This window comes from Staurois parvus, unplaced genomic scaffold (genome assembly GCF_062004578.1).
Source record: "Staurois parvus isolate SC_StPar_1 unplaced genomic scaffold, SC_StPar_1.0 ptg000006l, whole genome shotgun sequence".
In the NCBI taxonomy this organism is placed as follows: Eukaryota; Metazoa; Chordata; class Amphibia; order Anura; family Ranidae; genus Staurois; species Staurois parvus.
In genome coordinates this window covers 8,619,687-8,646,896 of record NW_028317802.1, presented here as the reverse complement: position 1 = coordinate 8,646,896, position 27,210 = coordinate 8,619,687, and the positions used below count along the sequence as shown (strand labels likewise).

Here is a 27,210-nt window from a genome sequence, read left to right as displayed (position 1 = left end):
ATCTCATGGGGCCGCTACTGACCCCGGGCCCTCAGGCACTGCCCGAGTTTCCAAGTCCGTATTTTTTATTTGTTGTGGTCAAATGGTGTACTAGCTGCTTTATTCACTATTTTTTTAGTTATTTATTCAAGCGCAATTTCCTTTCTTTGATACTTCCCCTGTATATCATCCCGCCATCTGAGAGCTCACCACCATCACGTGGCATGGCTCTATTGTAGGCTCTATTGTAGGGATGCATTCTGTAAAACAGCCACTAGATGCCGCAAGTAAACCCCGATCTTTGTCACTGAGAACGAATTGCTGTTCTGGTAGAATTTAATGAACGTGTATCGTTTTCATTGCGAGGTGCACTGCTGCAGCATGTGAGCGGCGGGGACTCTTGAGGAAGGATATTACTCAGAATGAGGGCAGGAGGCGGATAGGTCGGTGTATAGAACGTGTATGGGTGTGTTCTAGAAGAGTCCTCTCCTCTCAGCTGCCCGCTCCGTACAACTTGCATGAAACAGGATGAGGACTTGTGAAGTGTAATGTGAGCCTGTGAAGCCCCTGACATGGCTGGGAGACAGTCCATGGTGTGTGCAAAGAAAATATTTCCCTTCATCTCCTCTCTGGTGTCTGTTGGACTCTGGGAGTCTCTGCTGCAGGAAACCTCCAAAGAAGGAGAGGACCGCTCAGCTCCACACTCATCTACAGCTCCTCTGACCTGGTAAGAAGGACACAGTCCTCATAGTCACACCTCTCATAGGCATGGTGACATCAGGGCATGGGGGCAGGTTACACTGAACTTTGCTCTGGCCAGTCTGTGGATCATCCCTGATGTACTATGGACCATGACTGTGCACATCACTGGCATAAGATTGGACCATCCCTGTTGTACTATAGACCACCACTACTGCACTTCATTGACATACTATGGACCATCACTTATGCACTGTTTACCATCACTAATGTGCTATGGACCATCCCTGATGTACTATGGAACATCCCTGATGTTCTATGGGCCATCACTGATGTACTATGGACCATCCCTGATGTACTATGGGCCATCCCTGATGTTCTATGGACCATCCCTGATGTACTATGGACCATCCCTGATGTTCTATGGACCATCCCTGATGTACTATGGACCATCCCTGATATACTATGGACCATCCCTGATGTTCTATGGACCATCCCTGATGTAGTATGGACCATCCCTGATGTACTATGGACCATCCCTGATGTTCTATGGACCATCCCTGATGTACTATGGACCATCACTGATGTACTATGGACCATCCCTGATGTTCTACGGACCATCACGGATGTTCTATGGACCATCACTGATGTACTATGGACCATCCCTGATGTACTATGGACCATCCCTGATGTTCTATGGACCATCACTGATGTACTATGGACCATCCCTGATGTACTATGGACCATCACTGATGTACTATGGATAGGGTTGCCACCTCATCCCTTTAAAACCAAACGCATATTAATTACACAGGTTCTGAGGCTAATTTCATGCACATAAAGCACTAAGTGAGTTTAATTATCACCTTAATCAGCCGCAGTACCTGTATAATTATTATGTGTTTGATTTTAAAGGGATGAGGTGGCAGCCCTAACTATCGACCATCCCTGATGTTCTATGGATCGTCACTAATGTACTATGGACCATCACTGATGTTCTATAGACCATCACTGATGTACTATGGATAGGGTTGCCACCTCATCCCTTTAAAACCAAACACATATTAATTACATAGGTTCTGAGGCTAAATTCATGCATATAAGGAACTAAGTGAGTTTAATTATTAACTTAATCAGCCACAGAACCTGTGTAATTAATATGTGTTCGGTTTTAAAGGGATGAGATGGCAACCCTAACTGTGTACCATCCCTGATGTTCTATGGACCATCACTAATGTACTATGGACCATCCCTGATGTTCTATGGAGCATCCCTGATGTTCTATGGACCATCACTGATGTACTATGGATCATCACTGATGTACTATGGACTATCCCTGATGCACATTACTGACATAATATTGGACAATCCTTGTTGTACTGTGGACCATCTCTGATGCACCATGGACCTCCCCTGATGTTCTGATGAATTATGGATCATCATTGATGTTTTGTGGACCATCACTGATGTACTGTGGATAGGGTTGCCACCTCATCCCTTTAAAACCAAACACATATTAACTACACAGGTTCTGAGGCTAATTATAAGGCATAAACATAAGGCACTAAGTGAGTTTAATTATCATCTTAATCAGCCGCAGAATCTGTGTAATTTATATGTGTTTGGTTTTAAAGGGATGAGGTGGCAACCCTAACTTTGGACCATCCCTGATGTTCTATGGACCATCACTAATGTACTATGGACCATCCCTGATGTTCTATTGAGCATCACTGATGTACTGTGGACCATCCCTGGTGTTCTATGGACCATCACGGATGTACTGTGGACCATCACTGATGTACTATGGACTATCCCTGATGCACATCACTGACATAATATTGGACAATCCCTGTTGTACTATGGACCATCCCTAATGCACCATGGACCGTCCTTGATGTTCTGATGAACTATGGACCATCATTGATGTTCTGTGGACGATCACTGATGAACTATGGATAGGGTTGCCACCTCATCCCTTTAAAACCAAACACATACTAATTACACAGGTTCTGAGGCTAATTTCATGCACATAAGGCACTAAGTGAGTTTAATTATCATCTTAATCAGCCACAGAATCTGTGTAATTAATATGTGTTCGGTTTTAAAGGGATGAGGTGGCAACCCTAACTATGGACCATCACTGATGTTCTATGGATCATCACTAATGTACTATGGACCATCCCTGATGTTCTATTGAGCATCACTGATGTACTGTGGACCATCCCTGATGTTCTATGGACCATCACGGATGTACTGTGGGCCATCACTGATGTACTTTGGACTATCCCTGATGCGTATCACTGACATAATATTAGACAATCCTTGTTGTACTATGGACCATCCCTGATGCACCATGGACCGTCCTTGATGTTCTGATGAACTATGGACCATCATTGATGTTCTGTGGACCATCACTGATGTACTATGGATAGGGTTGCCACCTCATCCCTTTAAAACCAAACACGTATTATATACACAGGTTCTGCGGCTAATTCCAGGCACTAAGTGAGTTTAATTATCACCTTAATCAGCCACAGAACCTGTGTAATTATTATGTGTTCGGTTTTAAAGGGATTATGTGGCAACCCTAATTATGGAAAATCACTGATGTTCTATGGACCATCACTAATGTATAATGTACAGCGCTGAGCAAACCGTTGGCACTATATAAATACTGTATAATAATAATAATAATAATGTACTATGGGCCATTCCTGATGTTCTATGGAGCACCACTGATGTACTATGGACCATGCCTGATGTTCTATGGACCATCACTGATTTACTATGGACCAACACTGTTGTACTATGGACTATCCCTGATGCACATCACTGACATAATATTGGACATTCCCTATTGTACTGTGGACCATCCCTGATGTTCTGATGAACCATGGACCATCCCTGATGTTCTATGGACCATCACTGATGTCCTATGGACCCTCCCTGATGCACATCAATGACATAAGATTTGACCATCTATGGTGTACTATGGACCATCTCTAATGCACCATGGACCATCACTGATGAACAATGGACCATTGCTGATGTTCTTTTGACCATCACTGATGTTCTGTCGATCATACCTGATGAACTATGGACCATAACTGATGCACATCACTGGCATAAGATTGAACCATCCCTGTTGTACTATAGACCACCACTACTACACTTCATTGACATAATATGGACCATCACTTATGCACTGTTTACCTTCACTAATGTGCTATGGACCAAGACGGATGTACTCTGGATGATCACATGTGTGCTTTAGACCATAGCTAATGCGCTATAGAGCAACATTTTTGCACTATGGACCATCACTGATGTAGTATGGATCATTACTGATTCACTATAAACCATGACTGATGCACTATGTCATCCATGCACTATGAACTATAACTGATGCACTAAGGACCATCACTGTTGCACCGTACACCATTACTGATGCACTATGGATCATCACTTACAGTGAGGAACAGAAGTATTTGAACACCCTGTGATTTTGCAAGTTCTCCCTCTTAGAAATCATGTAGGGGTCAAAAACAATTCAGGAAATCACATTGTATGATTTTTAAAGAATTTATTTGTCTTGCACTGCTGAACATAAGTATTTGAACACCTAAGAAACAGCAAGAATTCTGGCTCTCAAAAACCTGTTACTGTGCCTTTAAAAAGTCCACCTCTACTCCACTCATTAATCTAACTTAGTAGCACCTGTCTGAGCTCTTTATAGACACCTGTCCACCCCACAGTCAGTCAGACGCCAACTACTCCCATGGGCAAGACCAAAGAGCTGTCAAAAGACACCAGAGACAAAATTGTGGACCTCCACAAGGCTGAAAAGGGCTACGGGGTAATTGCCAAGCAGCTTGGTGAAAATAGATCAACTGTTGGAACAATTGTTAGAAAATGGAAGAGGCTAAAGACGACTGTCAGTCTCCCTCGGACTGGGGCTCCATGCAAGATCTCATATCGTATCACTGATGATAAGAAAGGTGAGAAATCAGCCCAGAACTACAAGGGAGGAGCTGGTCAATGACATGAAGAGAGCTGGGACCACAGTTTCAAAGGTCACTGTTGGTAGAACACTACGCCGTCATGGTTTCAAATCATGCATTGCACGGAAGGTTCCCCTGCTCAAGTCATCACATGTCCAGGCCTGTCTGAAGTTTGCCAATGACCATCTGGAGGATCCAGAGGAGGCATGGGAGAAAGTCATGTGGTCAGATGAGACCAAAATAGAACTTTTTGGTCTAAACTTCACTCGTCGTGTTTGGAGGAAAAAGAAGGATGAGTTGCATCCCAAGAACACCATTCCTACTGTGAAGCATGGGGGTAGTAACATCATGCTTTGGGGGTGCTTTTCTGCGAAGGGGACAGGATGACTGCACTGTATTAAGAGGATGAATGGGGCCATTTATTGTGAGATTTTGAGCAACCTCCTTCCCTCAGTCAGAGCATTGAACATGGGTCGTGGCTGGGTCTTCCAACATGACAACGACCCAAAGCACACAGCCAGGATAACCAAGGAGTGGCTCCGCAAGAAGCATATCAAGGTTCTGGAGTGGCCTAGCCAGTCTCCAGACCTAAATCCAATACAACATCTTTGGAGGGAGCTGAAACTCCGTGTTGCTCAGCGACAGCTCCAAAACCTGACAGATCTAGAGGAGATCTGTGTAGAGGAGTGGGCCAAAATCCCTGTTGCAGTGTGTGCAAACTTGGTCATGAACTACAGGAAACGTTTGACCTCTGTAATTTCAAACAAATGCTTCTGTACCAAATATTAACACTGATTTTCTCAGGTGTTCAAATACTTATGTTCAGCAGAGCAAGACAAATAAATTCTTTAAAAATCATACAATGTGATTTCCTGAATTTTTTTTTTAATTCTGTCTCTCAGAGTGGGAATGCACCTACAATGTGAATTTCAGACCCCTACATGATTTCTAAGTGGGAGAACTTGCAAAATCGCAGGGTGTTCAAATACTTCTGTTCCTCACTATATGCATAATGGTCCACCACTAAAGCACTATAGACAACCAGTGATGCGCTATGAATCCTCACTGATGCTTATGGACCATCGCTGATGTACTATAAACCATCACTGGTGCACCATGGACTATCACTGATGCACTATGAACCATCACTAATGTACTATGGACCACCACTGATGTACTGTGGACCACAGCTGATGCACTAAGGACCATCACTGTTGCACTATAGATCATCATTGCTGCACTATAGACATTATGGACCATCACTGGTGCTGTATTGACTATAACTGATGCAGTAAGAACTATCACTGTTGCACTATATACCATCACTGATGCACTATGGACCATGACCGATGTACTGTGGACCATCATGTTTGCACCACAGAAAATTAGTGATGCTCTTGGAGCACCACTGATGCAATATAGATGATCAGTGATGCACTATGAACCATCACTGACGCTCTATGGACCATGACTGATGTACCGTGGACCATCATGTACGCACCATAGAACATCAGTGATGCTCTATGGACCACCACTGATGCAATATAGACGATCAGTGATGCATTATGAACCATCACTGACGCACTACGATCCATGACTGATGTACCGTGGAACATGATGTACGCACCATACACCATTACTGATGCTTATGGACCATCACTAATGTACTATAAACCATCACTTGTGCACCGATGCAGTAAGAACTATCACTGTTGCACTATATACCATCACCGATGCACTATGGACCATGACTGATGTACCATGGACCATCATGTTTGCACCATAGACAGTTAGTGATGCTCTTTGGAGCAACACTGATGCAATATAGATGATCAGTGATGCACTATGGACCATCACTGCGCTCTATGGATCATGATTTATGTACTGTGGACCATCACGTACACACCATAGAACATCAGTGATGCTTTACGGACTACCACTGATGCAATATAGACGATCAGTAATACACTCTGAACCATAACTGTTGCTCTATGGACTATGACTGATGTAATTTGTATCATCACTGTTGCATTATGGACCACCACTGATCCACTATGAATCATCACTTATGCTTTATGACCATAACTGATGCACTATGGACCATCACAGGTGCACTATGGACCATCACAGGTGCACTATGACCATCACTGATGAACTATGGACCATCACCGATGCATTCTGACATCATGGATGCACCATGGAACATCATAGAACATCACTGATGAACTATGGACCATCATGGATGCACAGTGGAACATCACTGATGAACTATGGACCATCACTTTTGAACTGTGGACCATCACGGATGCACTATGACCATCACTGATGAACTGTGGACCATCACTTTTGAACTGTGGACCATCACGGATGCACTATGACCATCACTGATGAACTATGGACCATCATGGATGGATGCATCATGGAACATCACTGATGCACTATGCACCATCACAGATGCACCGTGGAACATCACTGATGTACTATGGTCCATCACTGATACAACACAGTACAGCGTCATCATATAACTGGCGTGGCAGTGATCAGGGACACTGACTGGTGACAGTACGAAAAAAAAATTGATACTTTTTTTACTTTTTTTATTTGTTTATTATTTGTTTATTTTTTATTAAAAAAAATTTTCTCTTGTTTTAAGTTTTGTTTTTCATATTACACTATGACCAAAGTAGTATAATGTTACCATAGCAACATTGTACTACTTTGTGGAAGCGATCAGTATTTTTTTTTTTTTACACAATTTGATTGCTTGAAGCAAAGAATTTCTTTGCTATAAGCAAGCATTTAACTGAATGAAATCAATTCATTCAGGTTTTTTGGTGATTAACCGTGATTGGCCATGACTAATCACATGACACTGATGGGCTGTGATTGGTCCAGCCTGTGCATGTGATCACTGTGACCATTCACAGCTAGATTCACTTGTATACAATGGATGGAATGAAAAGAAGCCATCCATTGTTTACGACTGTCATTTGACCTGTGATTGGTCACAGCAAGTCACATGGTACTGGCAACAGGGCCGGTACACAGATCTGTCATTGGCCGTGTCTGAGGTACACAGCCAGTGACAGATCTCACCACAGTGTGGCCCTGTGGGCGCACGCAAGGCACATACCGGGAAGGATGTCATATTGGCCCTGTGCTGATCACATGCACACTCCCAAGAAAAGGGCAGCTTGCCCCTAAGGCTTTGTTCTAATAGTAGATGGATTAGGAACAGCAGAAGGGGAGGATTAGAGCAGACAGGATCAAACAGCCTTTTTACACAATGCGGAGGATTAATCCTTTAGGTTCTGCAGTGAGTATAACAAGCATGCTTTACTGCATATACAGACTGATTTTACTGTTGTGGGTTTAGTAACACTTTAATACAGGTATGCAGAAAGATCTTTAAAATGGCCATATACTGTTACAAAGAGAGAACGCCAGATGACAGCACTCCTGGGGAACCCAGGGAAGCCTGTTTAGCAATTTCACACCTTTAGGATACCCTAAAGGTATCAAACGCATCAATAGGCTTCCCTGTTTGTTTGTTTTTTGTGATGTGGTCTAGCATTATAATGCTTTTAACAGTTTGAATAAAAAATATTTTTTTTTATATGACATTGGTGTGCAGTCATCCAACTTTCTCTCTTTGTATGCACACAATCAGGAGCTGGACCTGCACCCACTGGCTGTAAAGACAGATTGACTTGGAGCAGCGATTCCTTTTTTTTTTTTTGCATTTGTTGGCCATATACTGTTTTTTTTTTCTTTTGGCGAGCTGAGTGGAAAAAAGAAGGTAGATTTAGGAATACCCCCAACCACCTACACCAGATAAACTAATGATAGGATGCAGCTGATTTGCCGATTGATAACAATTTTACAACATGTACCTTTAATAGAAGTTAATTAAACAATTGGTTGGTTTTTTTTTTGGGGGGGGGGGGGGAGCCAATGCATTGATCAATTTTGACCAGCTGAATTTCAATCAGTGTATGACCAGCTTTATTTGCACTATCGTTTGGCAACAGAGTCCCTTTAACTTGACTGTACTGTTCTGTCTTCTGTGTGCAAACACGTCTTAATTCAGATTGACAAAGTTCTTCAGTAATGTAAGCCAGTCGTTAACCAGTCCATCTGTGTGCATGTATTCCGAAGCCTTCCCCAGTCATACACTATTTCTATTATACTCATACTGTGCCACTTTATTTGTGTTTAACTGACGCTGATACTCAGTGATGATCACATATTCATCCCCGAAAGCAGTGGCATTAGACAGATGATCTGCGTTTCCCATGGGTGCGAAATGATCTCTCTCAGACTGGAAGAGACAGGCAGGATCATGGGGAAGGAGGGAGAGAAGGAGGAGGGGTTGTGCTATACGGCCTGCAGCTGCCTCAGTTGTTGCTTTTAGCTATCTGACCCTACCGGAGAAATGGGCATTGCTCCAGAGTTTGTGTGGAATCACCCTAAAAGCGGTCCTTGGAACTGTGGTTAAGGATGGGTTGCTAGGGGACGTGTGAGGAAGACAGCCATCCTCCGTGCACAGGTATCCAGGTAAGCACCAGTAACTGTAGATACTATTTTCAGCAGAGCATGATTATAACACACATCCTGTGTTAAGGTCGGGATTAGCTCTGCAGAAACCACTGAGCACGTCACCGCGTATAACTGCAGCATGCACCTGAGTGATGAAACACTGAGTGCTTTAAATGAATTAAACAGGATATGACAATATCAGAAATGCAGTCAAGGTCACACATGGTTTTCAGATACAGTTTCAAGGACATGGACAATTGCAGTGGTTATGATTGTAATTCCAGATAGGAAAATGTTAAAATTGCAGTAATATTTGTTTTTCCGCTCTGCAGCAAATGATGATCTAGTCAGTTCATAAATAGTCAAGTCCACTGTCACCACAATATACAGTATAATCCCCTAAGCAGAGGGTTTGCATATACCACAGACCTGCTAGACTAATTTAGCTCCTGGTGCTTGTACGTAAAGGAATACTGAGATGTCTTTATGGGTGCTGGAAGCTCCTGAGCTATTGGATTTTGGAGGAGGGAAGGGTGGATCTCTGTTAGGTGAAGAGCAAACAAACTTGCAAATAGCTGCACATTGTAGAGCCAAGCAGTCTTGATGTCTTCCCACATATATTTGTAAAGCTTGGCAACATTCTTTGTTTCCAGAGACAACTTGCTTCTGAAAGACCTTCCAAAAAAAGACAAGCATAATCTGAGAATTCATCTTTATGGATGCATCCAGCTATAGATGGCTTGATGAAAGCACAGGGTATTCCTAAGCTTGAGATTGTCAAACCATTTCTGCTCTGTGAAAGGGCAATAAAGAGCACCCCTGGCAGTCAGAGGCACAACTGCATGATGGTCATAGGCTTTCACTTTGCAATACATAAGAGGGACAGATCCAAATCACCAGGTGCTGGCACGGCAGAGTGACTATCATTGGTGGCGGTTTGGAGACTAGAGTGAGTAAAGATGAGTGTCTCTATGACCAACCCATTCTTTCCATTTGAATATAATCAAATGATGGTACACAATATACATGCATATTTTTTGCAGCTGGAACTATCATTTTGATATTTGGCACTGCTGCATGTTTATCCTGCAGGTTTAAAATGTATTTTTGCCGTGCCTATGCAAGGTAAAGCTATAGGTTCATTGAATTGCTACTACACAGACACACCACATAGGGCTCATACATACAGGCATATCGTTTTTATACAGGAAAAAGTTGTTCATATGCTGTATGTATGTAGGGTTTATACAAAGGTTTGAATGCAAAGAGCAATATGTACAGTGCTGTGAAAAAGTATTTTCCCTATTTCCTGATATTGTTTTGCATCTTTGTCACACTTAAATTATTCAGATCATCAAACACATTTTAATATTACACAGAAATAACCTTAGTAAATACAAAATGCAGTTTTTAAATGATGATTTCATTTATTAAGCTGTCCAAACCTGCCTGTCCCTACGTGAAAAAGTAATTGCCCCCCCCCTGCTAAATCATGAATGTACTGTGATGTTTTTTGGAAAACTGAGTTTAATTTCACTTGCCACACCCAGGGCTGATTACTGCCAGACCTGTTCAATCAATCACTTAAATAGAAGCTGTCTGACAAAGTTAAACAAGCTAAAAAAATCTCAAAAAGCATCACAATCATGCCACAGTCTAAAGAAATTCAAGGACAGATGAAAAACAAAGTAATCAACATGTATCAGTCTGGAAAGGGTTACAATGCCATTTCTAAGGCTTTGGGACTCCAGCAAACCTTGGTGAGAGCCATAATCTACAAATGGAGAAAACTTGGAACAGTGGTGAACCTTCGCAGGAGTGGCCAAAAAGATTTTAAGAGCACAACAATGGCTCATCCAGGAGGTCCTAAAAGAACCCAGAACAACATCTAAAGAACTGCAGGCTTCACTTGCCTCAGTTAAGGTCAATGTTCATGATTCAACAAAAAGAATGAGACTGGGCAAAATGGCATCCATGAGAGAGTTCCAGGGTGAAAGCCATTGCTGACCAATAGAACACAAAGGCTCGTCTCACATTTGCCTATTTGCCAAAAAACATCTTAATTATCCCCAAGACTTGTGGGCCAATATTCTGTGGACTGATGACAGAAAAGTTGAACTGATGTTTAGTGTGTGTGTGTAGCCTGGACTCCTGCTCCCTGCACTTCACTACAAACACGGAGGATACTTGCAGCAGGAAGTGACACTAAGATAGAGCTGCAATAATCCACAGATACAGTAACCGTAGGAACATAGAGGTGGACCAGGTGAATGTCATGGCTGTGGCAGGGAGAGGACGAGCAGGATGGCAATAGGGTGGCCTTGAGATGGCGGTGTGCTCCGCTCCTCCTAACACCAACAAGAGGGAAATAGTTTGGTCCGCACGGCAAGCATTAATGGCAGCAAAAACTCCTTAGGGCTCTCTGCAGGGGGCACTCTGGAGGCACTATCTTAGTACCTCCAGATTGCCCCTTTTACATCCTCCAGAGCGCCCCTTTACAACCTCCAGTGTGCCCCCTTTACATTTTCCAGAGTGCCTCCTTAGTACCTCCAGAATGGCCCCTCTAGATTCTCCAGCGTCTCACCCCCCCCTTAGTACCTTTAGAGTTCCCCCTTAGTGCCTCCAGAATGTCCCTTGACATCCTCCAGAGTGCCCACTTAGTACAGTACAGTACAGTAGTGTAGTACGAAAGGCATGTTCTGCAGGTACTAAGAGGGCACTCTGGGGGATGTAAGGGGGCATACTTGAAGCACTAAGGGGGTAATGTGGAGGTACTAAGGGGGCACTCTGCCTGAGGATGTAAGGGGCATTTTGGAAGATGTAAGGGGCACTCTGGAGGATGTAAGGGGCATTTTGGAAGATGTAAGGGGCACTCTGGAGGATTTTGTAAGGGGTCATTCTGTTGAATGCAAGAGGGCACTCTGAAGGATCTAAGGGGGCACTCTGGAGGTACTAAGTTAATGCCACCAATCTGCCCCCCTAGATCCTCCAGAGTGCCCCCTTTAATCTTCCAAGTGCCTCTTTAGTACTACTAGGGGGGCACTCTGGAGGATGAAAGGGGCCACTCTGCAGGATGTAAGGGGGCACTCTGAAAGACGTTACAGGGCACTTTAAAGGCACAGATGTAAGGGGGCACTCTGGAAGATGTTAGAGGGCACTTTGGAGAAACCGATGTAAGTGGGCACTGATGTATGGGGGCATTCTAGGGGCACTGATGTAGGTGTGCTCCATCAGTAAACTTTTCATGCTTTGTCAGTAAAATAAAGTCATCAGGGGTTGGCAACACGTCACGGGAGTAAAAGGTCCTGGGATCAGTGGGAAGGCTCCTGGGCTCAGAGGGGGGGTCGGGGACCCTTCATGGTTTTTTGCACTGGGGCCCTGAAGGTTCTATTTATGCCTCTGTCATCTGTCAAACTTGGTGGTAGTGTGATGCTCTGGGTCTGCTTTACAGCTTTAGTACCTGGCCAACTTGCCATAATTGGGTTATGCAGCAGAACAATGAACCAGCAAGTCCACCTCTGAATGGATCAAAAAAACAAAATTAAGGTTTTGGAGTGGTCTAGTCAAAGTCTAGACTTATATCTGATTGAGATGCTGTGACATGACCTTAAACAGTCCATTGATGCTCAAAAACCTTACAATGTGGCTGAATTAAAACAATTCTGCAAAGAAGAGTGGACCAAAATTCCTCCACAGCGATGTGAAAGACTCATTGCCAGTTATCACAAATGCTTATTTGCAGTTGTTGCTGCCAAGGTTGGCACAACCAGTTTATAGGTTTAGGAGGCAATTACTTTTTCACATAGGGCCAGGCATGTTTGGACTGCTTTTTTTCCCTTGATAAATGAAATCATCATTTAAAAACTGCATTTTGTATTTACTTGGGTTATCTTTGTGTAATGTTAACATTTGTTTGATGATCTGAATCATTTAAGTGTGACAAATATGCAAAAAAAAAAAATATCTGGAGAGGGCAAATCTTTTTTCACAGTACTGTAAATGTCAACAATGCGTAGCAGCTAGCACTACAGCTGATTACACATCAGATCAAAACTCCTTCTGGATGAGCATTTCGTACAGGGTCTCACATAGGCAGAATGACCTCAGTCAATTCTGAATAAGTCATGCATGCAACGCATTCCCAGAATTACCTCTGCTATTTCTGAATACGTTATGCATGCAGCGCATTCACAGAATGACCTCAGCCAATTAAGAATAAATCATGCATGCAACGCATTTGCAGAATGACTTAGGCTGATTCTGAATGTCTGAAAGCACAGGCCACTCTGTAAATGCACTGTTGACCTATGAATGACTCATTCAGGGTACAATCAATGGCAGCGGTGGGGCTGGCTACATATTGTTGGTATGCATTATACATATTGGTCCTGAGCAGCAGCGGCAGGCAATAGTACACATGTAAACATTAGCAAAAACATATACATGTGTACAGCTTAAAACACGGTCCATATGCTGGATCATGAATGCAGAATTTTCTAGTTTTGCTTTATGCAGCTAAACACTGCGGACCAAAATAGACTAGTGTGCATGGGCCAATAGAAAATAATACTGCTGTGCTCAGATCTGTATAAATTACAGGTCTCTAGGCAGAAACTGTATACCTGTGGACATAAACCCTTACGTAACCTGCTGTTTGCTTCCACAGCCCACTGTTCCTCCACTGGATCATAGTGAAATACTCCATACTTCTGGGTAAGGGGAACCATGTGATCCTTTCCTCTTCCATGCCCCAAAACAGCAATGAATATCTGAATGGCCAGTTGCCAAGCACCAGTGCCACATGGAGAAGAGTGCTTAGCCCCGTAGAAGCTTTGTCCAGATTGACTTGATTCTTGATTCACATTACGTCAGGTGAATGGAGTAGCCAGCGAGCAAGTAGAACGTTAGTATATCCAATAGGGAAGCAGTGGCTTTTCCCTGCATAGGCAAAGCACAGGCTCATATTACACAATCCTAGCCTAAGGACATTTACACACTCGTGTCTTGTAGTGCAAAATGTTTGTCGCTTTCCTAAATCTAGAGAGCTGTGGTGCTGCCTACAGCCACCCATACATGAATGGCCACTTGAGAAATGCGCCATATGCGCATGCACGGGTAAACGTTAATGCAGAAGCCATCAGCATTTACAGGCAGCCAGCCACGTACAATCATTAACTTGTATGGGCAGCTGTATACAGCATCGTCGTTCCCCAGCCGCAGCAAAACACCAGAAATGTTATGTTACATTGACTCCAGAGCATGAGGATTTGCCTGTTCATGAGACACTGCTTAACCATTTGCCGTCCTGGACCAATTCTGACATTTCTCTTATACATGTAAAAATCTGCATTTTTTGCTAGAAAATGACTTAAAAACCCCAAACAATATATATTTTTTGAAAGTAAAGTTCCTGGAAAATAAAATGGTGGGTGTTTATTAATTTATATCACATGACATTTGCACAGCAGTTTATCTAATGCAAATTTTCACGAAAAAAAAAATTTGAAGAGGATGTTGACCCTGTAAACAAATGTTTAAAAATACTGTAGTTGTTGACTTTTAAAAAAAAACACACATACCTGTCCCAGGATCCAGTGATATGCTCACCTGACCTGGCTCTTTCTCCTGACTTCGGGTCCAGGAGCATGCATTTTAACTGTGGGCAGCCAACTGTGACTCGCAGCCGGCTGTCCACTGCACATTGGCAAACCACGCTGCACCCCATGATTGGTCCCTCAGTCTCCTGGGGGCTCTGACTTGTCCCAAGAGACTGCGGGAGAAGGTGGGGGAGGAATTTCGTTCTATTCGTCTAGGCGGCCGGAGCAGAAGTGGGAGTGGGTACGGTCACAATCAGGATCAGAATGGAGAAGAAAGAGGATCTAAGCGACTTTGAACATGGCACAGTTGTTGGTGCCAGATGGGCTGATCTGAGTATTTCAAAAACAGCTGATCTACTGGGATTGTCACACCCAACCATCTCTAGGGTTTACTGGGAATGGTCCGAACAATAGAAAATATCAAGTGAGCAGCAGTTGTGTGGACGAAAATGCCTTGTTGATGTCAGAGGTCAGAGGAGAATGAGCAGACTGGTTACTGCAACATTCAGATGGTAGGGTTAGAATTTGGCGTAAACAACATGAAAGCATGGATCCATCCTGCCTTGTATCAACGGTTCAGGATGGTGGAGGTGGTGTAATGGCGTGGGGGATTTTTTCTTGACACTAGCAAGGTGTACCTAATAAAGGGGGCAATGAGCGTATGTACAGTGGACAGGAAGAGGCCATACATGTGTCAGTTTTTTTTGTTCAGTCAGCAGGTTGAACAAAAAAACTGTAAAAAAACAAGCAAAAATTCCCAGCTCACGTACCAGCCAGTCTGCAACAAACCAAATTAGCCCTGTCTAACAGTTCACATTAAAAACAAGGGGTTTAGTTTGCATATATTTGGACAATGGTCGTTGAAGGTATCCTGCACCAATTCACCAACTGTACAAACAATTAGCAACCACCTCAACCTATAACTAGCATTTGCAGCAAGGAGCATATGGAAGGGAAACGCATGTCAGAAAACAAACAAAAATTCCTAGCTCACTTACCAGCCAGCCTGCAACAAACCGAATTAGTCCTGTCTAACAGTTCACGTTAAAGGGGTTTAGCTTTCACACATTTGCAAACATATGCGTAAGCTACAGTGCCCACGTCACAGCACTCCAGTGTACTGCAGTCCCAACTCTATAATTTTGTGAGTCCCCCAATTTGGAGCACATATATAGTAATGGATAGATTAAAGGCAGGTATGCCTGGAGGGAGCCTACCTCCAGGTATACCTGGCATACCTCTACCTGATCTTATTCCTACATCCACACATTCAATGTGGATGAGAGAATACTCCCTGCTGTGTCACGGTATTTTGACAGCTGGATTCCTCCGCTGATCAGCGCAGCAGCCTATTGGATGTGTGGACTGATCAAGCAAGAATTTAGCAAAAAGCTGGTTCATGAGAAGTGGATCGATAGATCATCTACTGATGAAAAGGAATGACCATATATAGATTGAAATTAGCCAGTCTTACTGTCTGAGAGTGAATTCACACAAGGGTCGGTGCGGTTTTCAGCTTCGCTTTCAGTGCAAATATAAAGTAGTTGTTCAGTGGTTTAGGGCCAGTTCAGATGCAGTTCAGGACAGGATTTGAAGAGAAAAAACCATGCTGAAAACGTGTTCATAAACGAATGATATGTGCGGTTTAGAAGCGTTTCCCATATAAGTCAATGAGCCTGAATATACACCTGAACCGGATCGCACTGCTCAAAAAATGTACAGGACCCTTTTTAAATTCACACTGAATCCACACTCCGGCTACACCACATATACAGTTGCAAGAAAAAGTATGTGAACCCCTTGGGATTACGTGGAGTTTTGCAGGAATTGGGCATAAAATGTGCTCTGAATGTCATCTAAGTCACAACAATAGAAGAACACAATCTGCTGAACATAATACTACACAAACATTAGATGTTGCCATGGTTTAAGTGCACATAACATGTAAACATTCACAGTGCAGGGAGGAAAAGGTATGTGAGGCCCTAGCTTAATGACTTCTCCCAGAGCTAATTGGAGCCAGGAGTGAGCCAACCTTGACTCCAATCAGCGTGATGATATTGGATGTGTTGCTGACAGCTGTCCTGCCCTTAAAAAACACACACCTGTTTTGGGTTTACTGGTTTCAAGAAGCACTGTCTGATGTGAACCATGCCTCGCAGAAAAGAGCTCTCAGAAGACCTACGATCAAGAATTGTTGACTTGCATGAAGCTGGAACGGGTTAAAAAAGTATCTCCAAAAGCCTTGATGTTCATGTGTCCACGGTAAGACAGACTGTCTACAAATGGAGAAGGTTTAGCACTGTTGCTACTCTCCCTAGGCGTGGTCGTCCTGTAAAAATGACTGCAAGAGCACAGCGCAGAATGCTGCATGAGGTAAAGAAGAATCCCAGAGTGTCAGCTAAAGACCTACAGAAATCTCTGGCACATGCTAACATTTTTGTTGACACATCTACAATAAGGAAAACATTAAACAAGAATGGAGTACATGGGAGGACACCACGGAGGAAGCCATTGCTGTCCAAAAAGAATATTGCAGCACGTTTGAAGTTTGCAAAAGAGCACCTGGATGTTCCACAGCACTACTGGCAAAATATACTGTGGACAGATGAAACCAAGATTGAGTTGTTTGGGAAGAACACAACACTATGTGTGGAGAAAAAAAGGCACAGCACACCAACATCAAAACCTCATCCCCGCTGTAAAACATGGCGGAGGGAGCATCATGGTTTGGGGCTGCTTTGCTGCCTCAGGGCCTGGACGGATTGTTGTCATTGATGGGAAAATAAATTTCAGAGTTTATCAAGACATTTTGAAAGAAAACGTACGACCATCTGTCTGCCAACTGAAGCTCCGCAGAGGATGGGTGATGCAACAGGACAATGACCCAAAGCATACAAGTAATTCAACAAAACAATGGCTGCAACAGCACAGAATACGCCTTCTGGAGTGGCCCAGTCAGAGTCCTGACCTCAACCCGATTGAAATGCTGTGGCATGACCTTAAGAGAGCGATCCACACCAGACATCCCAAGAATATTGCTACACTGAAACAGTTTTGTGAAGAGGAGTGGTCCAAAATGACTCCAGATCGTTGTGCAGGTCTGATCTGCAACTACAGGAAACGTTTGGTTGAGGTTATTGCTGCCAAAGGAGGGTCAACCAGTTATTAAGTCCAAAGGTTCACATACTTTTTCCTCCCTGCACTGTGAATGTTTACATGTTATGTGCAATTAAACCATGGCAACATCTAATGTTTGTGTAGTATTATGTTCAGCAGACTGTGTTCTTCTATTGTTGTGACTTAGATGACATTCAGAGCACATTTTATGCCCAATTCATGCAAAACTCCATGTAATCACAAGGGGTTCACATACTTTTTCTTGCAACTGTATGTGAACCACCACAGCAAAAATCAATATTCTTTTATGTCATGCGAATCAGATGCGGTTCATGCATCCAATCCGCATATATGTGAACCATTGTATGTACTCCATACAATCTAACAAATGGGTCTACCTAAACAACACTTCCAAATTTGTCTACATTAGGTAAGTTCTTGCACTGTATACTCCTTGACTAATCTAAAGCCAATTGTATAAGCAGATTGGAATCTGTTTGGCCAGCTGTAGTTTAGCAGTCTGGGAACTGGTTAAAAGAATGAACTCTTTGGGACCCTGAGAACTTATCTCAACAGTTGTTAATAAAAGAGGTTAAGTGAATGACATTAAACTTGGTCATGAGAAAGGAAATTGACAGATCTGTATGTAAACCTTAATATATTGACTCAAAATAGGTGCTGACTAAAAAATATATCCCAGTTTCCCTTTATTTGACACATTCAGTAAAAGTGGAAAATATGCCTTATATTTTATATAACCTGAAATAAATAAATAATATTGGACAATACCCCGTGATGGGGGTCAGTCTGAACATTTTCTAGGTGAAGAACTTAATTACTACTCTGGACATTTGTCTTTATTCTTAGATGAATGTTGCTCGCATTGCATTCAAGGAAGCAGAATGTGTCTGCAATTAGGTCTGCATTGTTCAGATCAATTGTTAAACGTTTCCTGCCATTATTATTATCATGGATGTTTGTTCAATTATTTATAAATCATACACATATTCTCATAATTGATGGATCAGGGTTGAGAAACCATCTGTAAGAACAGAGTGGAAAAGATACAGAAAGTACAGAGAAGAGTTTTTTAATGACACAACTCTGCCAAAGAATATTTTGTCTGAAAAGGTCACACAACAAACCCCTGTTATAATTGTAAAAATCTTCTAGGTAACCCTGAGTCCCTTCTGGTGATTGATAGTTATAGCTTCTTAAAGTCAAACAGGCCCAAACCCTCCCGTATACTACTTGACCTGAGGATGTCCCACCTCCGCCTTTTATCTGAGTTATGCCCAATGGGCTGCCCATGCTCCTGCAGCTTTCATGCGCACCATAGCACACTTGGAAGCCCTTCAAGGAACTTAAAAGAGATGTATTGGCTTTAGAAAAAAAAAAAGAAATTATATTCACCTAGGTGGATGCAGCATCTATGTCCCTTGTCAGCTCTGCACTGTCCCTTGTCAGCTCAGCTGAGAAGCCAATTGTCCCATTACTTTTGGTCCCTTAACAAGTGGGAGGCACATATGCAAACTGTTGTAATTCCTACACCATTCACCTGATTTGGATGTAAATACCCTCAAATTAAAGCTGACAGTCTGCAGTTAAAGCACATCTTGTTCGTTTAATTTCAAATCCATTGTGGTGGTGTATAGAGCCAAAAATGTTAGAATTGTGTCGATGTCCCAATATTTATGGACCTGACTGTAACTGCACTCCCGTGATCCATAGGAGAAATACAGCCAAAAAAGCTTAGGCTTTTTTTCTCCTTTAAAAAATAACTCCACTTTTGTTGAGAAAAAAAGTCCCCTTTGAATAATCTATGTACATTGTAGGGATTTTAACAAACTTTGTTGCAAATTCCTACTTTTTGTTATTCTGAAATAATAGCTGTTTGTGTCCATTTGCAGAGTTAACCTGAATGGGAGTGATTTTATAATTATCAATCAGCTGCTGCATCTGCAGGGCTCTAATGAGGGAAATTGCAGGGTCATAACCCTTTAGACTGGATTGCCCTTTGGGAGTATCTCGCCAAAAATGACATTTTTGTTGCATGGGATTCCTAAAATTGGCTTGTATCCTAGTGCAGACTTCTGAGAAAATCAGTGAACCAATCACACAAGCAGGAAATTATGTTTCTGGAGGGAGTTCTGTACACCTTCTATGTACAGAATGCCCCCAGGTAGCCATATTGCATTGCATCTTACAAAAAATGACAGTGCTGCAGCTTGAAAAGGAAGGGGATTTTGTAAAACCATTCAATTACAATATGACTTGTGTCGCAAATTGTATACATAATTTTTTTTTTTTTGCTATTTTTGTCCCACAAAAGTGGAGTTACCCTTTAAAAAAATGTTCCCCTGAAAAATAATGTCATATTGTAATATTAAGCATCACATATTACCACATTATGAAATACTTACCTTAAAATGAAGCCCTCCAGCGGCACTCTGTCGTTGCTGACAGGGCTTCCATCTTCACCCGGTCTTCCTTCCTGGTTTGCCATTGCTTGACTGGCCCATCCGCAATGACGTCACTTCTGCGTATGCGTGCGTGAGTCTCGACCACGGCACAGAGCTTTGAAGGAACAGCACGGGCATGCTGTTTCTTCAGAGCGCATGCGCAGGTGACATCATCGGCTGCAGGGACGCTGAATATTGAATGAACAGTGCATGTTTAGGAGATATTCCTTGTACCTACCTACATGTAAGCTTTAATATAAGCGCACCTGTAGGTACAAGTGTCAAGTGGGAGTTTACTTCTACTTTAATTCTCTTTGAGGATCTTTGCCTACACACCCCTCATAGCATGTACCGAATCTCTCTCCTTTATAACATACTACTAACCCATGCTTTTCCGCAGCTTCCATTTTATACACTGTTTTTTCCTCAGCTTCCATTTTATACACCATTTTTTCCTCAGCTTCCATTTTATACACTGTTGAACAGTGATTGTATCTGATAGGATGCAGTCACCATGCAGCCATTATTTTCCACCTGGCTCAGGCCATTTTTGTCAAACTGAGAGGTGCTTGCAGGGTCACCCATGGCCGAAATTGGAGTCATGTATGGCCAGTCTAACTGATCAGGGTTCAACACAGGCTGAGGACACAGGAATTTGGCAGGATCAGCAGACATATTTTGAATTTATAGAACTGTCATAACAAAACAAACACTTTCAGTGGTATATTTAACAGACCAAAAAGCAGTAAATAAGGGCTTATTTGCACTTGCATTGATTGTAATCCACTTTGAATCACTTTTCATAGAACAGCAAGGGAGTGGCTGAAAGATATTCAGGAGGTGATACTGCCAACTCCTGAATGCGTGTTTTTTGCAGCTTAATATGGGGGGGAAAAGACTCAACTGCTTATTTTTACTGCCCCCAAACGCACGTGTAAACACTTTAATCTGGTGGTCTAGAGCAGTTCTGAACTGCGTGACTTCAAAATTTTGAAAATGCTGCCTGCTAATTGAAAAATTCTGTGTCCTTTCATCATTTGTCACGCTTGTATGGCTGAACCCCCTCCTTACTGAGTTTTTCCTTTGTCCAGACCCCAATGTACTGTATGAGTATCTAAAGGGATTAAATATCTCAACCAAATTTGTGTAGATGGTCCCCTTCAATAAAACATTGACTCCCTAAAGACAAGATATGCTCTTCCTAATTCATACCCTTCCGGTACCTCCAACTAAGCCATATATTTCAGTTGCAGTTTCACAAGTCACCTTTGCAGTCTGAGGGATTGAATCCATATTACATGATAAAACTTTGGTGAAACCACTTTCTATTACATATAAAGCTTGTTATCCAATTATTCATGAAGATCTTGATAAGGTATTGTCTTGCTGGTGTGAGGAGGTACCAGAGTTGGATACTTGAGACTGGGTGGAAATATTGGAATATCCTATACAATAACTGGTCTCCACTTGGGACCGATTAATTCAATTTTATCCTTTAATAGGTTGTAAAATAAAGAAATTTCCGTTTGTACTTTTATTTGTGATTTTATAATACTGCCACGTGTTCCTATCATGTTTAATGTCCAACCTTGAATTACTATCCAGATATTGTGAGATTTGAATATACTGTATGTAAACTTCATTTGTAGGGTGGCAAGTAGTAATATCTAATGTAAGTAAGCTGAAAACGGATAAGGGGATTAACAGTGACATTAAACATGTATCTAGTGCTGGGATTGATTGTAATCCATGCCAGGCCCTTGTTGAAGCACCTATTGAAAACATTTGAGATGGTGTTATTTGTGTAGTATTAGTTATCAGAAAATTGTAAAACTCTTTACCTGAAATTTGACATCTCTCTATTTCGTACCATAGCGGTGTAGTGTTTAGGTCAAACCAACCTTTATGTTGTCTCAGTACAGTAGCAATATAGTAATTTCATAGAGCAACATAGTCTAGGCCTCCTGTTAATCTATGCTTGATCAGACTAGCATGTGCATATCTTACTATTTTACATTGCCATCTGAAGCAGTTCACTATAAGGCGATACTAAACGTTCATTTTTTTTTTAATAACAAACATGTTATACTTACCTTCTCTGTGTAGTGGTTTTGCACAGAGCAGCCTGGATCCTCTTCTTCTCAGGTCACCCGCAGGCTCTCCTGGCTCCTCCTTTCTGTCGGGTGCCCCATAGCAAGCGCTTGCTATGGGGGCACCTGCTGCTCTGTGTGTCCATTCATACACAGAAACCCTTAAGTGATAATGAATAATGTGCATAACCTCAAGTGCTTACTATGGTGAATACAAATGTAAATTCAAATCAATGAGTATGAAATAAAACTGTAGCCGATAGTGCACACAACCCATATCTCAGTGGGCTAAATAATGAATAATATCAATGAAAATATGCTGCGCTACATATAACAAAATGCACAATACCTAAACCATATATCTATACATAAAGCAGTGATGTCAAAAACAGAAATTAAGTGCCTCAAAAAGATATTTTAAATAAAATGGATTAATTGTCCAAAATATGAATTTGGTTAAAGTCCAATAATTTAGGTATTCTCCTGTGACCCCCTCCTTGAAATAACTACCACTGTGTGCAGTTGTCGCAGAAATCCAGTGCAAAATAACCTCCACCATATATCTGCTCACCTCCAGCAGTGTGACCTCACATTATACAATGTTTAGGTCTAACTGCACTTTTGGTCCCAAATGTATTGACGATGAAGATCAAATTGCTGAATGATAGCTCCAAAAGATGCTCCCTCCAGATAACCGCATTGGCTGACTGGCTGTGATTGACACCAGCGGGAACTAATGGCTCCTGCTTGCTGTCTCAGCCAATGAGGAGGTAGGGACAGCTGAGGCTGTCGTGCACATCACTGGATCTCGATGAGGCTCAGGTAAGTATTGAGGGTGCTGGAGGCACTGCTGCACACAGAAGATTTTTTGCATTCATGCATAGAATGCATGAAGGTAAAATACCTTGAGCCTTTACAGCCACTTTAAAGCAGTAAAACAAGATGCAGCCAATGGTATGGGCAAAGTTCTGTATAAGTAGAAAATTAGGGAAGTATTTGCATCTTGAAAGCTGCCAGTCTATCTGACCAAGATAATTGTGTTTTAAAAGCCAAATCAGTTATTCAGAAAGGGTAAATAGTTTTAAAAATGTGAGCTATGGGATTTGTAAGTATAATGCTTAGATATGCAATGCCAGTCCCTTGCAAACCTAGAGATACAGTAGATTGTAGGGATTGTATGGTTAAAAGAGGTTCTGGAATTAAACATAAAACAATCATACTCACCTAGGTGAATGCACCATCGATTCAATGCTGCATCCATGTCCCGCCCCGCTAACACCCAGAACTGAATGATCAAAGACCGTTGATTGTTTAGTTCTCAGTCTTCATTGAGCAGAGAGCTGCTGATTGCTGGCCCTCTGTTCTGCCCCTCCAGCGCTCACTGAGTAGGATGATGGGAATATTGGTATGGCAGATAAGTGTATGTCCCCATTGGAGGGCTCTCGCCTTGTTTGCTGTCTTAGTGACGATTTTTACAAGGACGAGCCATGAGAAAGAATCATCCTCAATGGGAACAGAGTGAGCAATAAAACCTAATAAATCTTCTAACCTTGGCCAAAATGCTTTGGCTGGAGCTCTATATAATGTTTAGGTCTATTTATTTATTTATTTATTTATCGAGTTTATATAGCGCCAAAGGGTTTGCTCAGCGCTGTACAATAGAGGGGGGGACAATACATGAAACAGTACAGTAACATCAAACAGCACACAAGGGGTAAGAGGGCCCTACTCTTTCGAGCTTACAATCTAGGAGGGAGGGGGTAGAGGTACAGGAGGAAATGGCTGTGGGGGATGGAGTGGTAGGAGGAGGGAAGGGCAGCGGCTGTTAGGTGAGGGTGGGGTAGGCTTCCCTGAAGAGGTGGGTTTTCAGGGAGCGCCTGAAGGTGAGGAGGGAAGGTGACAGTCTGATGGATTGGGGTAGTGAGTTCCAGAGGATGGGGGAGGACCTGGAGAAGTCTTGCAGTCGTGCGTGGGAGGAGACCAGGGAGCAAGATAGAAGGAGGTCCTGTGAAGAGCGAAGGGTACGGGTAGGGTGGTACCTGGGAATCAGGTCGGTGAGGTAGTTAGGGGCAGTGTTGTGAACGGCCTTATAGGTCAGAGTGAGCAGTTTGAATTTAATGCGTTGGGCAATGGGGAGCCAGTGGAGGGAGAGGCAGAGGGGGGTGGCAGAGGTGGAGCGGCTGGTGAGGTGGATGAGTCTGGCAGCTGAGTTCAGCATGGTCTGAAGCGGGGAGAGTTTGCACTGGGGTAGGCCGGTGAGGAGGGAGTTGCAGTAGTCAAGGCGTGAGATAATCAGGGAGTGTACGAGTAGTTTAGTGGTGTCTGGGGTAAGGAAGAAGTGTATCTTGGCGATGTTCCGGAGGTGGAGCCTGCATGTATTTGTAAGTGATTTGACATGAGGTTGAAAGGAAAGGTTTGAGTCTACTGTGTCTACTGTGAAGTAAAAAAGCAATGCGACATGGCAGTCTTTGAGCAATAACTAAATAAAGGAAAAACAATCTTCATGTCTATAGTGGACATCGCTGCTGCTTGGAAACAGGGTTTCCTTTATTTGACTGAAATGAATGTGTCTTTAACCACTTGCCCTCCAGAGGATTTACCCCCCATCCAGGCCATTTTTTGCTATACGGTGCTGAATTACATTAACTGACAATTGCGCAGTCAGACAATGCTGTACATGAATAAAGTTTATGTCCTTTTTTTTCCACAAACAGAGCTTTCTTTTGGTAGTATTTGATCACCTCTGCATTTTTAATTTTTTGTGCTTTAAAGAAAAAAGAACGACAATTTTGAAAAAAAAAAACCCAATATTTTTTACTTTTTTCTATAAAACATATCCAGTAAAAAAATAAAAAAATTAAGTTTCATCATAAATTTAGGCCAAAATGTATTCTGCTACATGTCTTTGCTAAAAAAAAATCCCAATACATGTAAATGAATTAGTTTACATGAAAGTTAGCATCTACAAATGGTGTTATATATACTGGAATTTTTATCTTTATTTTTTTTATACTAGTAATGGTGGCAATCAGCGGCCTTTAGCGGGACTGCGGAACTGCGGTGGGCATTCTGACACTGGGGGGAACTGACTGCCAATGACACTAATGCAGTGATCAGTGCCAATAAAAAGCACTGACACTGGTCAGGAAGGGGTTAACATCTAGGGCAATCAAAGGGTTAACTGTGTGTATTTTACTAGGGAAACATGCTGCTTTGTATCTTTCTTCCCTGTAGGTCTCTCCCCTGTCAGCTTTCCCCGCCGATCACCAGGTGCCGGCAGGGAATCTCCGTCCGAGACCCGGTGATTGACATCCCTAGCCGCCAATGGTGTGCTCCCCCTTCCTGGGAATCCAAAGCAGCCCTGCCACCCTGTAGCAGTAGTTCTAGGGTGGCGGGAAAGCGGTTAATGAAACTCTTTTTTCTCTGTTATTTACGTAACAAAAACTGAAATCCAGCTGGAACATTGTTGCTACTTTCCAGAGATTCCAATAATATACCAGGAATGTAACATTGCATTAAGTAAGTTTGTTTTGTAATTAGTGCAATTGGCAGTAGGTTTCCATAATAGAATGCCAATATGGAAACTGATATTATGAAAACAAGAGATGTCTTCTGGTTCGATCACAGTGTGAGAACCGCTTGAGACATCAGTGTTAAAGGGTGAAACATGGAAAATGAATGCAGAGAAGCAGTTCAGGGAGAAGCAGAAAGTAACTTGTGGAGTTATTCAAGGACTTCCTGCTAAGTTGTGTATGGCCATGTCAGACCAGCAAGGCATCATTCCTCTTCTTTCTCTGGCCGGTGGCATTTTGCAGCCTTTTGTCAAGCAATGGATCTGCCATATTAGCAGGTAAGTATCCTATTGTATGATCTTGTTGCTGGTAAGTTGTGAAAGGATCACTAGTATGACATGGGCTTGAGTCTTGCTATACACAGGCTGATATCTGTCTATGAACAATCGATTTGGAGACTCCTATCCATATTTTCTAGCACTGGGATCCACAGCTATTTCAAGGGACTCTCCCATCGGAAAGATTTGGCACACATTTTCTTGTATTGATACTTTCAAATAACTTGGAAAATCACTGTGTGTGATATTGATAACTTGCCACCCCTGATCTGATTGCCCAATATGATGCTTAGGTGGATGTAAATCTTTGCATATGCCCAGTGAAGTGACTATCTTCAGATGATACACAGGGATAAAACAAATCCTTCTACATAAGCTGAACCTGTTTATCTGCAGTATTCTCTTCTCTACATTAGTCAAAGTCCAGAATTTATAACGGCTTGTCTGAGCTTTCAAAAAGCAGGGGGTAGAGAGCTGTATATTTGCAGTCTTTTATTCTCTACATTAGTTAAAAGTCCAGAATTTATATGGCTTGTTTGAGTTTTCAGAGAGCATGGGGCAGAGAGCTGAAATTAGTTTTATACAGGATTTATATAGCATCAACAGTTTGCGCAGCGCTTTACAAAATGAAGGTAAACATTACAGTTACAATACAATTTGGTACAAGAGGAAACAGAGGGCCCTGCTCGTTAGAGTTTACAATCTAGATTATATACTTCAGTGTTCAGTGGGAGCTGATTGGAGGGAAGGGACACCCCTTCCCCCTTCATACAGCACACAAGTACAGAGCTGAGGCTGTCAAGCACAGGCTGTTGGCTGGAGCCCCCTCCCCTTACACCTTTCTGCTCTTGTTGTCAGGAAAGCTTGTCAGAA

At 42.4% G+C, this 27,210-nt stretch overlaps 1 protein-coding gene across 2 annotated transcripts in view; it reads left to right on the top strand.

The window, feature by feature from the left end:
* Positions 1-315: 315 nt before the first annotated feature.
* Positions 316-27,210, top strand: part of RELL2 (RELT like 2) — a 112,473-nt gene continuing 85,578 nt past the window's right edge. Inside the window, exon 1 of one of the 2 annotated variants that reach the window (XM_089653836.1) lies at positions 316-706. The gene's annotated coding sequence lies outside the window, so the exon portion shown is untranslated. Of the gene's footprint in view, positions 707-8,973; positions 9,237-27,210 lie in introns of those variants that run through there. The other variant, XM_089653782.1, reaches the window with a different exon arrangement.